Genomic DNA, 16811 nt, shown 5'->3' on the forward strand with positions numbered 1-16811 from the left:
TATTTTTCTCTCCCTCCCTCCCCTCCTCCCTCCCACTCTCTAAAACTCAAAGGAAAAAATATCCTCGAGTAAGGATTAAAAAAAAAAAAAGTGTTCTGTTTTCCCTTAATCAGGAAATTGTGACTAACAGGATGAGGTATTCAGGTCTTCGCACAAGGACACAACTCCCAAGGACATCCACTCCCTAAGTCAGCAACTGCTGAATGTTTCTAAGTGTCCTTGAATTAAGATCTCCCATTGGCCAGCAGTTATGTTGAGGATGATGACAATAGCCTGGGTAAATTAGGTTAATGTTTCCACTCTCACCACTTTACCCCGGGTCTATTGTCTCCTTCACCAGCAAACACAGGGAAGCTATGCAAGTTTTGCTCAGCGAGAAGGGATAGCAATCACTCAACTGTGAAACTGACTGATTCCATGCTCCAAGCCACCCTAGCCACAACACATTTTGCCCAATGATATGGTCATGTAGGGAAAAAAATGTAAAAACTGAGAAATTGTGGCAGTGAATCTTTAGAGCCATAGTGAATAAGTCACCTACATGAGATGAATGCCTATCACCCAATAAACACTTTTAACTAATTCAACTAAAACTAAAAGTGGCAAAAAGCAGAGGACAATCCAATCAAACCATGCTACTCTTTTTTAATCCTCACCCAAGGATATTTTTTCTAAATTTTCAGAGAGAATTGGGGGGAGCGGGAGGAGAAACATTGATGAGAGACACAGCAACTGCCTCCTGCATGCACCCTACCTGGGGCCAGGAATCAAGCCTGCAACAGAGGTATGTGCCCTTGACCGGGAATTGAACCTGAGACCCTTCATCCGAGGACCAATGCTCTAACCACTGAGCCAAACCAGCTAGGGCTCACTACTGTTTTTGGAAAATATTTATGTTAAACATGTAAGGATTTATTATACCTTTAAATAAAATAATTTTTAAAAATTTCTCAGTTTTAGTTTCTAATGTAGTAAATATTGTTATAACCTACATAAACAAATGTTCTTTGGCGTCCTGAAGTTTTTAATGTATATAAATTCTTCTTGAGTCCATGTGTCCCTGCAGTCTGAAGCTGCAGAAAAAGCATGTCCACGCAGTTCTCATGAAGAAGCTGGAAGCACACACCTGACCTCTACGGAATTTGCCTGTGCATATTTTTTCCTGTTCATTCTATAGTATATCCTTTGCTGTCATAAAGTTTCGCCAAGAGAATACAAAAATAGAGAGAAGGCTCAAAACCACAAGCTGAGTCTTTGAAAAGATCAAGGAAATTGATAAACCTTTAGCTAGACTGACCAAGGAAAAACACATGCTTAAATTACTAAAATCAGCAATGAAATAGGGACATTACTACCAACGTTACATTTAAAAAAATACTATGAATAACTGTATACCAATATGTTTAATAATTTGGATAAAAAGAACAAACCCCCGTAATATTATAATTTATATTACAAAATACATACAGCAGATCCTCAAAAAACAGTTTTGTTATAACATTGATGTTATCTTAGAAACGTAACTCTTCTTTATACCAATTAACGTATGATAAAACTGGTTTTATAATTTCACAGACGTTTAGATTTACCAAATTTTGTCTTCATGCCTGTTTCTGGCACAGAGCTCCTAAAACCCTTGGATTTTCCTAAGTGATGAGACTAATAAAGGTATCTTCATTTAATCAATCATGAATATATAATAAAGCGTCTATAAAAACAACAAAAGGTTCAGAGAGCTTCAGCGTTGGTGAACACATGGAAATCTGGGGAGAGTGGCATGCGAGGAGAGCGCATGAAAGCCCCTTCCCACATAACTCACTCTATGCAACTCTTCCATCTGGCTGCTGATTCTTATCCTTTGCATTAAAACAATAATAGAGTAAGTAAAATGTTTGAGTTCAGTGAGGCATCCTAAGCAAATTAATTGAATCTGAGGAAGGGGGTCTTTTTTCTTTTTAAATGTTTTATTGATATTTAGAGAGAGAGGAAGGGAAAGGAATAGAGAGACAGAAACATTGATGAGAGAGAAACATCACTGATCGGCTGCCTCTTCACACCCCCTACTGGGGATCGGCCAGCAACCCAGGCATGTGCACTGACCAAGAATCAAATTGCCCGGATGGGCGTGGCTCGGCGGTTGAGCATCGACCTAGGATCCAGGTGATCAGGGTTCGATTCCCGGTCAGGGCATATGCCCTGGTTGTGGGCTCGATCAATGACTCTCTCATCATTGATGTTTCTATCTCTCCCTCTTCCTCTCCTTCCCTCTCTCTGAAATCGATAAAGATATATTTTAAAAAATAAAATAAAATAAAAAACCTTTAAAAAAAAAAAAAAGAATCAAATTGGTGATCTCTTGATTCACTCAACTACTGAGCCACACCAGCCGGGCAAGGAAAGGGTGGTCTTGAAAACCTCTATAAATCTATAGTTAGTCAGCCAGTTGGAAGTACAAGTAACAACCTGGACTTTCAACTAGCACTGAAGTCCAAGCAGGCGGTCATGGGAACCTCCAATCTGTAGCCAGTGGGTCAGAAGCACAGGTAACAACACTGGCGTCTGAAGGGTGAGGAAGCCGGTTTTGTGGGACTGAGTCCTCAATCTGCCCACAGAGAACTGGTGGTTGTTGGTAATCCCCCACCCCCACCCACACAGTGAATTGTGTGCAAAACCCCCAAAAGAGCTCAAAAAGACATATTAACAAAAACTGACTCAAGAAGACTCAGAAAATCTAAACAGAACTATAAAGAGATTGCATTAGTAACAAAAACTACCCAGAAAAAAATGGTTAATCCTAGATGGCATTCTGGTGAATCATACCAAAAATTTAAAGATTTAAAACCAATTCTAGCCTAGCCTGGCGTGGCTCAGCGGTTGAGCATCGACCTAGGATCCAGGTGATCAGGGTTCGATTCCCGGTCAGGGCACATGCCTGGGTTGTGGGCTGCAGCCGATCAATGACTCCCTCATCATTGATGTTTCTCTCTCTCTCTCTCTCCCTCTCCCTTCCTCTCTCTGAAATCAATAAAGATATATTTTTAAAAATACAAAAAAAAACAACACACAAAAAAACAATTCTAGCCTGGCGGGCATGGTTCAATGGCTGAGTGTTGACCTATGAACCAGGAGGTCACCAGATCAATTCCAGGTCAGGGCACATGCCTGGGTTTCCGGCTTGATCCCCAGTAGGGGGTGTGCAGAAGGCAGCCATCAATGTCCCTCTCCCACTGACGTTTCTATCTCTCTATCCCTCTCCCTCCCTTCCCCTCTCTCTAAAATGAATATTTAAAAACCAATTCTACAAACTCTTCTAAAACATAAAATAGGAGGGAATACTTCCCAACTAACTCAATTCTATGAAGCCAGTATTACCATCATACCAAAACCAGAAAAGAAATCACAGACTAATCACAGAAAAGAATAAAACCACAGACTAATTTGTTACAAATACATGTGCAAAAATCCTCAACAAATCACTAAGAAACAAAATACAGCAGAAAACAAACATGCCCAGACCAAGGAGGACTTCTCTCAGAAATGCAAGACTGGTTCAAAATTTAAAACAAAAAACAAAACAAAAAAATCAACATTATGTAACCTATCAATAGAATAAAGGACAAATCACATGATCAGCTCAGCAGATAAAGATCTAATGTGACTGAAATTAAATGCATCTTAAAATCCAACACCCTTTCATGATAAAAACACTGAAACTAGAACTAGAAGGAAATCTGGAGACAGCGGCATGCTAGGAGATGCCTCAACTTGATAAGAGGTATCTACAAAAAAACCAGCGCTGACACACTTTGTGGTGAAAGACTGAATGCTTTCCCTCTGGGAGAGAAGAGGGCAATGACGTCCATTCTTGGCACTTCCCTTCACACTGTACCAGAGGTTCTAACCACGGCAGGTAGAAGAGAAAAAGAAAAATAAAAGACATCCAGAATGGAAGTGAAAAAGTAAGACTATCTCTACTTGCAGAAGACATCACCTTGCAGGTAAGAAAACTGTTAAGGAATCCAATTAAAAAACTAATAGAACAAGTTAGTCTGGCTAGGTTGTCTAATACAAGCTCAATATACAAAAACCAAATGCATTTCTATAAAACATTTAATCAAGAAAAAATTCCATTTACAGCAACATCAAAAAGAATAGGAACTTTCAAATAAATTTAACAAAAGTAAAAACTTTATACTCTGGCCCAGCTGGGCATGGCTCAGTGGTTGAGCATCGACATAGGATCCAGGAGATAGAGGTTCGATTCCCCGTCAAGGCACATGCCCAGGTTGCAGGCTCCATCCCTAGTCGGGGGAGTGCAGGAGGCAGCCAGTTAATGACAACTCCCTCATCACTGATGTTTCTCTCTCTCTCCCTCTCCCTTCTTCTCTCTGAAATCAATAAAGATATATTTAAAAAAAAAAAAAAAATACAAAAAAAAACCCCCTTATACTCTGAATATTATAAAACATCGCCAAAAGAAATTGAAGACCTAAATAACTGGGGGGAAAAAATTCACATTCATAGATTGGAGACTAATGTGAAGATTCAGTGCAATCCTTACCAAAATCCAGATTTCTTTGCAGGCAATGAGAACCTGATCCTAACATTCAATTTGAAAAAGAATAAAGTTGGAGGACTCATACTTTCCAATTTCAAAACTGACTAGTCCTGTTAAAGAAAAAGAATTAACAGGCTAAATGTGAGGTCAGTTGCCCCCAAGACAGCAAAGCAAGACTTAACTGCAGTTTCAGACCGTCATGGGAGTGGAATTTCTTGATCACAATTAGTGAGATAATCTGCCTGAAAAGACCCCTGCAGCCCTTCCCCCGAAGTCAGGTGATCTTGCCGGAAACAATCCTTCCTTTCGTTAATAACTTTCTTGCCCCAACCAGTTTCCTATAAAAATCCTTCCCATCTTCCACTTATTTAATTTTTCTATTATACTGACATGCAACATTATTTAAAAGACTTTTTTAAATTTATTTTTCATTCCTCACCCAAAGGTATTTTTCCCATTGCTTTTTCAGAGACTGGAAGGAAGGGGGAAGAGAGACATACATACATTGATCGGTTGCCTCCCAAAGCCCCCTCGACAGGGCCGAGGATGGAGCCTGCAATTGAGGTAAGTGCTCTTGGCCAGAATCAAACCCTGGGACCTTTCCGTCCACTGCCGATGCTCCAACCACTGAGCCAAACCTGCCAGGGCAACATGCAATATTATTATACTAATTTTCTACAACTTCCTGGAGCACCTCTCTATTTACTAGACTAGACGGGATCTGTTCAATAAAGTCAATTATATCTTCAAATTTATTTATTTTTTAACACTACAAAACTATAGTAAACAAGATCACGTGGTACTCACACAGGATAGACATTGATCAATGGAATAGAAACCAAATAAAACCTTCACGTTTATGGTCACCAGTGGAATGAGAATCCAGAATACATAAACTCTTACAACTCAACAATACAAAGACAATTCAAATTTAAAAAGTCCGTAAAGGTTTTGAATAGCTACTTTTTCCAGAACAGATACAGAAATAGCTAATAGGATGCTCAACATCATCAATTGTCAGGGAAATGCAACCAAAACCCACAATGAGCCCGCTGGTGTGGCTCAGTGACTGAATGTTGACCCATGCACCAGGAGGTTGCTGGTTTGATTCCGTCAGGGCACATGCCCAGGTTTCGGGTTTGATCCCCCTGTAGGGGGCCTGTAGGAGGCAGCCGATCATGGATGTGTCTATCTTTCTCTCCCTCTCCTTTCGTCTCTCTGAAATTAAAAAAAAAAATTTTTTTTTAAAAGCCACAATGAGATACCACTTCTTGCTCACTATGATGGCTATAATTAAAAAGTGTTGGTATGGATGTGGACAAACTGGAACTCATGTACTGCTGCTGAGAAATAGAAATGGTTCACCTACTTTGAATAATAGTCTGGCAGTTTCTCTAAAGGTAAAATATAGTTACCATGTGACAGAGTAATTCCACCCAAGAGAACTGAAAATGTCTATACAAACACTTGTACATGAATACTCATAGCAGCATTATTCATAGTAGCCCAAAAGTAGAAACACCACAATGTCTATTAACATGAAAGGATAAAAACAAAACGTGGCATATCCACACAACGTAACATTTGGCAATAAAAAGGAATGATGTACATATATGCACCAACATGGATGAACCTTGAAAATACTGTGCTAGGTGAGAGAAGAGTAACAAAAGACCACATATGATTTCAGCTATATGAAATGTTCAGAATACACAAATGTAGAAACAGAAACTAGATTAATAGTTGCGGGGGGGGGGGGTAGGTTGGAGAAGAATAAGAAGTGACTGCAAATGAGTATGAAGATTCTTTTTGGGGTAGAGAACATATTCCAAAATTCATCGAGGTGATGATTACACAAATATTCAAATATATGAATATACTTAAAACCACTGCACACTGTAAATGGGTTAACTGGTCTACATGAATATGGTATATGAATTATATATCTAAGCCAGTTTAAAAAACAACCAAAACCAAAAAACCAAAGAGCACCTTCCCGTTATTAGCAGACATGCACATGACCCAAGGAGGGCCAATGGAATTTGAACTTTTGGTTGAGCAAGCAGACAAAAGGTATGATCTGTGCAAGTTGAAGCTGACTGGATATGTGACGAGCTCAGTGACCAAGGTAACCTCACAGGTGATTGCATCATAAATGCCTAACTGGGCAGGTGGTTGTTTCCCCAGGCCTATGACTTCCTTAGTAAAAGGTTTATCCTTCCTTTACGCAAGCCCTGTCCATTGTTCTGGTGCACCTAAGGCAACACACCTTTGAAATGCCAGAGCAATCTTTTCCAGACCCCGGGGAGGCACAGCCTCCCTCAAGGGAGTGTATGATCTTATCTATATACCATACCTATTCACTGTAAATGTTAACAACCTGTACCCAGAAATGTATGTATCTCTCCAATTTACTTTTTATCCAATCAGTGAATCCCCCCCCCTTGCTTTCTCCAGCTTCCATAATCTACAGCCAATTAATTTCATGTAATCCTTTTTTCTTTCCTAATTCCAAATGCATAAAAAGAACTGCAAAACTGCCATTCTCCAGCATATTTTCTCAGTCTGTTGAGATCTGTTTCTATATATGTCCTCAGTTAGGCTCAAATAAACTTATAAAATTTTTCTATAGGTTTGGACATTCTTTCATAGACAGATATATACCTAGATACTGGGGCCAACCAAGAAAGGGAGGTGTGCCTCGAATAGTCAATGCTGAAGCAGAGCTCAAAGATAGTGTCTCCCAAGTCTTTAAAAGTTTATTTCCGATTCAGATCCTGGATCAAGCCAAACCTGAAGGCTGAGCTACATAACCTTTAAATTATGTGATACGATAAATGTTCTTTGGGGGCTTAAAAAACAGTAATCTGCTTATAACTTCTATTTCTTAAAACTTAAGTATACAATATAATTCCTTGCAAGTTTGCAATTTTAACCACAAGTTAAAAATTTTATTTACAAATAGTCTCGCAATTTAATACATCACAAGAGAACCTTAGTGACTGTCATTAAATCTCCGCAATCATTACAACTATTAGCAATGTCTCACGAGACATTCACTTCAACAGGCCAACAACATTGTTCTTCAATTTACAAGCACACTTAGGGTATTAAGAATAAACTACATAGCTGCCTCCCAACAAAGCCCTTAGAATTCTTCAAGGTCCACATGATTACTTCTTTTTCTTTTTTTTAATCCTCACCCAAGAATATTTTTTTCCACTGCTTTTCGACGTGGGAGGGGGAGAAACATCGATGTGGACACGCACTGACTGGGGCCAGGGATGGAGCCTGCAACCAAGGTAGGTGTCCTTGGTTGGAATCGAACTCTGGAAGCTTCAGTCCTTGGGCCGACGCTCTAACCACTGAGCCAAACTGGCTAGGGCTACTTCTTTCTTTACAAGGCTTACTACAAAGTAAATTTTAACTTGCATTTCTATAAACAGGGTTGGTAAACTGTTGTCTCTTTATCTCATATTGAATGCTTGCTATGTCTATTTCACACAGTATGCCTCCAGTGGGAAGAGGTTGAGGGGGGTGGAAAAGACCTGGCTAAACAAAAAAATATTCTGAAATTAACCTTTATAAGTGTCTTCTACAACAGTAAGCTAGATCAATTCTCTAAACATTTATGTTCCTTTTGTGTCTAAGACCGAGCTTCCAGCATATCACAGAATATGGGAAAACAAAGCTTTGGGGCAAATTTGCCCCAGGTGAACAATTTAATGAAGGTATTCATGATTTCAAATAAGTCTGCAGGTAAAAACTAGAGTTGTGTCTGGTACTTCCTTATAAAAACAGAACCTACAACAAAATTATAGTGAAAACTTCACACAAAGCTGGTAAGTTCATGCAGAGCTTAAATGAGCAAACTAAATTTTGTATACTACCTAATATTGTCTTGGGCCATAAAATATATTTCCTGTAACATGACAACAGATAAAATTTATTGAGCACTTACCATGTGCCAGGAGCTGTTCAAAATGTGCTACATTATGACAACCATCCTATGAGGTAGGTACTACTGTTATCCCCATTTTACAGATCAGATAATTGAGAGAAGTTAAATATTTTCCCAAGGCTGTACAGACAGTAAAAGTGGCCTGGCCCATGTGGTTCAGCAGTTAAGCACAGACCTATGATCCAGGAGATGGCGGTTTGATTCCAGGTGAGGGCACATGCCAGGGATAAGGGCTTGATGCCCAGCAGGGGGCGTGCAGGAGGCAGCCGATCAATGACTCTATTGATGTTTCTCTCTCCCTCTCTTCCTTTCTCTCTGAAACCAACAAAAATTTTAAAAATTAAAAAAGTGGTAAAAATGGTAGAGCCAAGATCTGAAGCTCAGCAGTCTGACCTTAACTGTGGTCTTAACCATTACGCAAGGTTCCCTAACACTTGGTTTTTATAAGATGAAGGCCCTGGAGATAATCACTTTGTTTTTATAGGTTGGTATCTCATGGAATGGCTCTCCCAGAGTTGTGCTCTGTGCTGTCTTCCCCCAACACCATGTGCCAGAAACAATAAATAAAAACAATCAAATAAGAAAAGGGGGGGGGGGGGGAGAAGAAACAGCATAAAAAGAATAATTTTTAAGTAGCCTTACTAACTTGGACCAGTCACCTCACCATAAAGAATCTCTTCTATATCTTGCAAAGATGAACAACTGAATACTCCATACTAAGCCAAGCATATTATTTCTAAGTTTTGTCATCAAATCCATTGTGTCCTATAGTTTAATTTTTAGACAATGCAGATTCATTTAATTAATAATTTTGTTCCATAGCAGATATATTAGGCTACTTAGAGGTGACATACTTACCTGTAAATAAGATGTTACTCTTTCATTGTTGTACCTGTTCCCATTTCTCTTCAATCATGTCAGTATCTCTCCACAATGTTTACTTCTTTGGTCCTGTAACAGCAAGAAACTACTACATAATTACTAATGACTTAATATAAAATTTATATACTACCTTTATTTATATTAAACTTACAATAAAAGTACGTGCTATTCTGTTTATTTCATATGACACTGCTGTGCAAAGCTCTGTTACTTAAGGTTGCATGAAAAGTATACTAAGTTTCTTGGATTCTAGAGTGTGCAAAGAAAATAAAAACTAGGTCTGACCTAGACTGCCTTTCACTTTTCCAGTTATAATTCCAATTCGTGTGCCCTTCTCCAGGTCCACTACTATCGTTTCATTCCCAAACAAAAGTACTCTGCCTGGCCCCGTGGCTGGGTTGGTTGGCGCTTCCTCCCTCACACCAAAAAGTTCTGGGCTCCCTCCGGTCAGGGCACACAGCTAGGTCCTGGCTTCCTCCCCGGTTGGGGTATTCCGGGGAGGCAAGCGATGGATGTCTCTCTCACATCGATGTCTCTCTAAAATCAATTGAAATATATCCTCTGCTGAGGATTTTTTTAAAAAGTACCTTAGCAATTTTCTTTATTAGATTAGTAAAAGAGAATCCAACTGTACAAAAACAAACAAACAAAACAAAACTGAAACCTAAACATTCGTGCGTGTTAATACTGAATAAAATCTAAATGTTTTACAGCTAACATATTAAGCTCTTCGACCCGCCCAATTGAAATGCACCCCAAGCTCCTGCAACATCACCTGCTGTTCTCTTTACCTTGAAGCCTGGCCCTGCCAGTATTACAAATAAATTGTTTTCACTGAAACGATTCCCCGAAAGCCTGCTGCTGAAATTCGGGACCCCAAGGACTTGTGCCGAGGGAGCCCGCGTCCCTCAAGAACACCTCAAACCGGCCTGCGTACGTGCATTAAGACGCCTCGGGGGACGAACTGCTGCCGAGGAACGAAAACACCCCCGGCACAGGGGCGTCCTCGGGCCCCGCGGTCGGCGCGCAGGCCGATCGTTCCGGGAGGAACAGCATAATAATGGGGGTGGGGAGGAAGGGAACGCTCGATACATAGTAAGTGCAAAACAAAGATTTTTTTTTTTTTCACGCCAGCGACAGGAAATAATTAGAAACAAAAGCTGCTCTTACACCTCCCCACCTAACCAACCGCCCAGCAGTTTAAGAAAATGCTTACTCGCGGGCGCTACCCGCGACCTCCACCCGCGAGGCGGTGCCCGGGGCTCCCGCGGGCGTCCGCCGCCGGCCTCTGGCGCACGAGCGCCGCGAGCAGGGCAACGGGCGGGCCGGGCCGGCCGACCTCGGGCGGGGCGGGGGGCGCGCGAGCCCGCGGGAACCTCCAGGCCGGGAGCCGCCCCAGCACCGGCAGCCCCGGCGGCTCGGTCACCGCCTCAGAACAAAAGCGCCCGGCGGACGGGCGCGCGCCCTGCCCTGCCCTTGCCCCTGTCCCTGCCCCTGCCCGCGGGCGGTGCCCAGTGCCCTGCGGGACACCCGAGTACCAGGTCCCACACTTACCGACCAGCACGGCACCTAGGCGGCGTACGAGTGGAGGACGAGACGGCCTCCCGGGGGCCAGAGTTTAAGTCAACTCGGGTCCGCCTTCAGGGGCGGGACCAGCACCGAAACCGCGCGCCGCGAACCGCTGCGCTCCTCCCCGAGCGCTCGGAGGCGGCTGCGAGCCCGGCGCGCCCGCGGTCCTAGTGCCTCCCGGATACGGAGCCGCCGCCCTCCCGTGGGTCGCGCGGATATCTGCAAAGCATATTCGCTTGTCCGAGGGTGACAACTTCTGGAGCGGGGGTTCTCTTCCTTTAATTTGCATCAGAAGCGCCCGTGGGGGCTTGTTAAAAAGGGATTAAAGAACATCACCTGCAAAATCTCCAAATCAGTAGGTTTAAAGCGGGGTTGGAAATGTCAGTTTCTAACAAGTTCTCTGGCTGTTGCTGATGGTCTCAGAACCAGGGAGTCGGAGTTGTAAGATCAGCAATCTTTCTACAAAGCATGTGAAAGTGTGCCAAGTAAAGCAAAAGGAGAAGTTCATTTTGTTTGTTTTCTCAGCCTATTGCAGTAGGGAGAACATCCATTAATGCAGAGGAACCTCTCAAAAAAAATTTTAAAAAAGGAAATAGACCTTTATTTTTCTTTTCCACTTTTTTTTATTAGACGTTTTTTATAGGAGGGTTTTTGTTTGTTTGTTTTTTAAATATATCTTTATTGATTTCAGAGAGGGAAAGGGAGAGAGAGACAGAAACATCAATGATGAGAGTCATTGAATGGCCGCCTCCCACAGGTCCCCTACTGGGGATCAAGCCGCCAACCCAGGCATTTGCCCTAACTGGGAATCAAACCGAGATCTCCTGGATCATAGGTCAATGCTCAACCAAGCACTGAGCCATGCCCTGCAGGGCTATAGGAGGGTTTCTATAGGAGGAAGTTTAAACAAGGGAATCCTGTCTGAGTGACTAAGAATGAGAAAAGGCAGAGGTGTTTAGTTCTTTCAATATGGGGAGCAGGATATTCCTTTGCCCTTGAGGTTCAATTCTTGGCTCTGCCACTCACTAGACATACAACCCTGGGAAAATCATTTAACCTGTCTCTGCCCAGTTTCCTCATCTGTAAAACAAGTGGAACACTAATATTTACCTAATAGGATTGTTGAGATAGTTACATAAATTAATACACAACTTAGAGCAGAGCAGATAGAAGGTTTTCCAGAACCTAAGCCACATAGGTCAGCAAGCATAAATGAACCCAAGGGAGAGGATGTTTTGTTGCCAGGAATTCTGATAGAATCCCTACTCCACCCTATCAGGAGAGCAAAAAGAAAAAAGAATCCAGAAATATGAAGATAGTGTAAGGAGCCTCTGGGACAACTTCAAGTGGCCCAACATTGGCATTGTGGGGATACCAGGAAGTGAAGACAGAGAGCAAGAAATTGAAAACCTGTTTGGAAAAAAAAGGCAGAAAACTTCCCCTACCTGGGAAAAGAAATAGACTTACAAGTCCAGGAAGCACAGAGAGTCCCAAACAACAGGAACCCAAAGAGGCCCATAGCAAGACACGTCAGAATTAAAATGCCAAAGGTTAAAGACAAAGAGAGACTCTTAAAAGCAGCAAAAGAAAAGCAACTAGTTGCCTACAAGGGAGCTCCCATATGACTGTCAGCTGATTTCTCAACTGAAACCTTGCAGGCCAGAAGGGAGTAGCAAGAAATATTCAAAGTGATGAAAAGCAAGAACCTACAACCAAGATTAATCTACCCAGCAAAGCTATCATTTAGAATTGAAGGGCCGATAAAGAGCTTCACAGATAAGAAAAAACTAAAGGAATCCATCACCACCAAACCAATACTACATGAAATGTTGAAGGGTCTTCTTTAAAAACCAGCTAATGAACAAAGGAAACTGACAAAATAGATCCAGAGACTTTGAAGCATGCAACAGTCTGTCCTATCTCAGAGGGAAGAGGGAAGTGGGGTGGGCGATGGGAAGAGATTAACCAAAGCAGTTATATGTATATATGCATAACCCATGAACACAGATAATAATGGGGTGAAGACCCGGGGAGGGGGTGGGAGCAAGGTGGAGGGGCCCAATGGGGGGAAAAAATGGGACACCTGTAATACTTTCAACAGTAAAGATAAATTTTTTTAAAAAAGAAACCCCACTCCTTTATAGCTTAAGGAAGGTTTAATGCCCAGAAAGATTTAATGCCCAGGAAGCTTCAAGTCTATTTGGGATAAAGTTGCTGATCTCTCTGCGGTATATATATCCTGGTCTGTGTTTGCGAAAACTTTTTCCTGTCTCCTTTAGATAAGTAAAGCTTGTCTGATTTTCAGAAAGCGTTTGATCTTTCCACCAATCCTAACATACAACTGAGATGTGTGAATGGAAAGGAAGCTATGTAATAAATCTGACAAATTCAGCGACTGAAAGTAGCCTCAAAGGGTGATATGATCATAAATTCCTAACTAGGCAGGTCATGGTGGATAGTCACCTCCCAGGTCTATAAAAGGTTCATTTTTACCTTAAGCAAGCCCTACCCATTGTTCTTGTGCATCTAGGTTAACATACATTTGAAATGCCAAAAGTAATGTTTTCTTTCAGACCTTAGAACAACCATCCTAAAGGGATCGTATGATCTTGTAAACTATCCTATATAATCCAACCACAGAGATTTCCCACGAACTGCAAAACTGTCATTCTCCAGCTCATTTGAGATCTTGCTTCCCGACATGTAATTCCTAAGGCTCAAATAAGTTCTTACAAAAATTCTCTACAAATCTGGACATTCTTGTGTCAACAAATTCATCCATATAGCAGCCCTGAGGAGTCACCAGGAAGTAGACTTGCAAAGGAAGGACACATTATCTGGGACCTGAAAGTAAGCCTAATCAAGGGCTGGGCTTTACATTGCCTTCTCTTTCTGATATTTACAACTCTGTGTCAAACAAAGAACCTTGTTATCCATCTGGTCAGGCTGGGGAAAGACTCCTCTAAAAGAATAGATTGCTCTATGCTATGTCCCCTATGGAAATTACAGATCCTCTCCCTGTGCTTCCCAACATTCAAAAGGAAAGGCTCCCTTAGGTCAGATTACTTTGACTACAGGTACTATCTCAATCTATCAAGAGCATAATATTTAGCTCAAACCTTGTTAACTCTGAAACTTATAAAACATGTTTTTAAAAGTGCATGACATTAGCATATCTAACATAAGAGATTGTGAAAAATAATTAAATGGAGATATTTCAGAATGGAGTCTCAGCTGCCGTCCCACAGGAACTGCCTTGCATGTCTTACTCCTTTGGAATGTTAAAACTGGGCAAAATAACCTTTGGATTGGGCCTAAAGTAACATTGTATTCCAAACAACTGTTTGCAAAGATAACAAGAAAGTGACTACCAGACTCAAAATTAAAGATATTCTTTAGAATTAGCATCACTGTTAGCTTACCAGTTCCTATAAAAAATTTTTCTATTCGTGTTATTGTTCTCCTTCCCTTTCTCATAAATACCCCTTTCCTCTACCTCCTAGTCAGAAGACAATTTGGGTTTCTGCCTGAATCAATGCTTTCCAAATAGCTGCTTTTGGATTCAAATAAATGCTTCATTGCTTCCCACTTTGGTCTTTTATTTTCAGGTTAACGTAATTATGTTGGTTTATAAAAGGTGCCTATTATTATTATTTTGTTGTTGTTTAAAATTAAAAATGCCTATTATTTATTTAAGTTATAAATCAGGTCATTAGTTTTCTTTTTATTTTCTTGGTTATCCCCTGTATTCTGTTTCCACTTCCTGTTAGTAATATTTAGCTGGAGAATACATTCCCCAAGTCTCCCTTGCAGCTAAGACTCGGCATGTTTCAGTTCTCAAAATGACATATGAGCAGAAATACTGTATGCAACTTCAGCCTAAGGGAATGTGTTACCCTGAAATTCCTTTGAAATGTAGTAATGGTAGTAACCTAATTTGAACCATGTAAAGGAATATAATTCCTGAGATAATTCTTTTCTTTTTTCATACCACAAATCTCTTTGGTAGTTTGGTGGAGCCAATAGACCTCTTAGAATTATGCTTTGGAATGAGTAAAATAAATTATATAAGATTGTAAAGGAAGTTAATTCAATGTGAAAGTTATCAAAACATTTAAAAATAAATCTATTTGCTTATTAACATAATAAATAAGATCCAGTAGTAGATCTAACAACTGTGATTTTGAAACTGATGGACATAAGTGATATTTCAAGCTTATCTGCATTAATTGTAATACTATAAGAATACCTGTGGTTATTACGGTGAAATTTTACTGTTAATATTGTTATATTACCATGGCTTTGTTGCCACCACTCATAATTGAAGGAAATAGTATATTTCACCCTGGCTGAGCGGCTCAAGGATAGTTGAAGCATTGTCCCGATGCGCCAGGGTTGTGGGTTCAATCAAACCAGGGCACATACAAGAATCAACCAACGGCCCTGGCTGATTTAGCTCAGTGGTTGGAGCATCAGCCCACAGGCTGAAGTGTCCTGGGTTCGATTCCAGCCAAGGGCACGTACCTCTGTTGCAGGCTCGATTGCCATGCAGGAGGCAATCAATCGATGTGTCTCTCTCACATTGATGTTTTTCTCTCTCTCTTTCTCTCTCTCTCTCCCCCTTTCACTCTCTCTGAAAAGCAATGGGAAAAGTATCCTCTGGTGAGGATTAAAAAAAAAAGAACCAACCAATGAATAAATAAGTGGAATAACAAGGAATAACAAGTCAATGTCTGTCTGTCTATCTATCTATCTATCTATCTATCTATCTATCTATCTATCTATCTATCATCTCCCTTCCCCTCTCTCTCTCAAAAAATTAATAAGTAGCCTGGCTGGTGTGGCTCAGCAGTTAAGCGCTGACTCAGGAACCAAGCGGTCACTGGTTCTATTCCCATCAGGGCACATGCCTGGGGTTGCAGGCTTGATCCCCAGTAGTGGGCGAGCAGGAGGCAGCCAATCGACGATGTTTCTCTCTTATTGATGTTTCGATCTCTCTATACCTCTCCCTCTCTCCCTCTCTCTCTCTCTCTCTCTCTCTCAAAAAAAAACAAACAAAAAAACCTTTGGAAAAATAAAGAACTTTTCCTTTGGAAAAAAAGTCAAAAATTTAAAAAACAATTTCCACAGTAAATTTCAGTAAAATGTTAATGAAAATAAGATTAATTGTTTTGCCACTCAAATTCATGGTATTCCTGAATTCTGTCCATGGATGTAGGAAGCAGAATTTTGGCTCCTTTGACCTTCATCTCCTGGTATTCCTCCATGGTTATGTTACTTACATATAAAAGGGACTTTGCAAGCTATAACTAAGATTACTAATCAGCTGACCTTGAAATAGGTAGGTTACCCTGGATTACCTAGGTGGTACCATACCAGTGTAAAAGCAAAAGAGGGAGATTAAAGGTGGCGGCAGACAGAGTGGAAATACACTGACACTCTCCTGGGACCAAACTGGAATTACAACTAAACTATAGAAAACCATCCTGAATAATCAACTGCAACTGAAGATGAGCTGGAGAGCACCTTTATAGCCAAGGACCTAAAGCGGAGACCGCATAGAGACTGGTAGGAAGTGTGGAGGTGTGAGAGGGCTGGCTGGGCTCCCACAGGCAGCAGCTGAAGGTCCGGAGGGATATCTCAGCTGTGGGGGGTTCCCACTGAGAACATGGGGGCGTCAACCCCAATCTGGGCTTCCCAGCCAAGAGCACCAGAACTGAGAAAGGTGCTCACATAACAACTGGCTGTGAATAGCAGCCAGGTTTCCATCTGCCAAGGGGAGACAGCTGTAAATGCAGGCACCTTCTTAAAGAGCCAAAGCACAAAGTTTCATGTGCAGCC

General features: G+C 41.2%; 1 protein-coding gene across 5 annotated transcripts in view; it reads right to left on the minus strand.

Annotated features, from left to right (window-relative positions):
• The window catches only part of RESF1 (retroelement silencing factor 1), a 34125-nt gene extending 23056 nt beyond the window's left edge, over positions 1 to 11069 (minus strand). For 2 of the 5 annotated variants that reach the window (XM_081127010.1, XM_081127006.1), the window contains exons 1-2: positions 10956 to 11049; positions 9378 to 9486 (exon numbers count right to left, since the gene is read on the minus strand). The gene's annotated coding sequence lies outside the window, so the exon portion shown is untranslated. Of the gene's footprint in view, positions 1 to 5062; positions 5197 to 9377; positions 9487 to 10955 lie in introns of those variants that run through there. The other 3 variants (XM_081127007.1, XM_081127008.1, XM_081127009.1) reach the window with 3 other exon arrangements.
• Between the last annotated feature and the right edge of the window lie 5742 nt (positions 11070 to 16811).

The sequence above is a fragment of the Miniopterus schreibersii genome (genome assembly GCF_964146895.1).
Source record: "Miniopterus schreibersii genome assembly, chromosome: 2".
NCBI classification, from domain to species: Eukaryota; Metazoa; Chordata; class Mammalia; order Chiroptera; family Miniopteridae; genus Miniopterus; species Miniopterus schreibersii.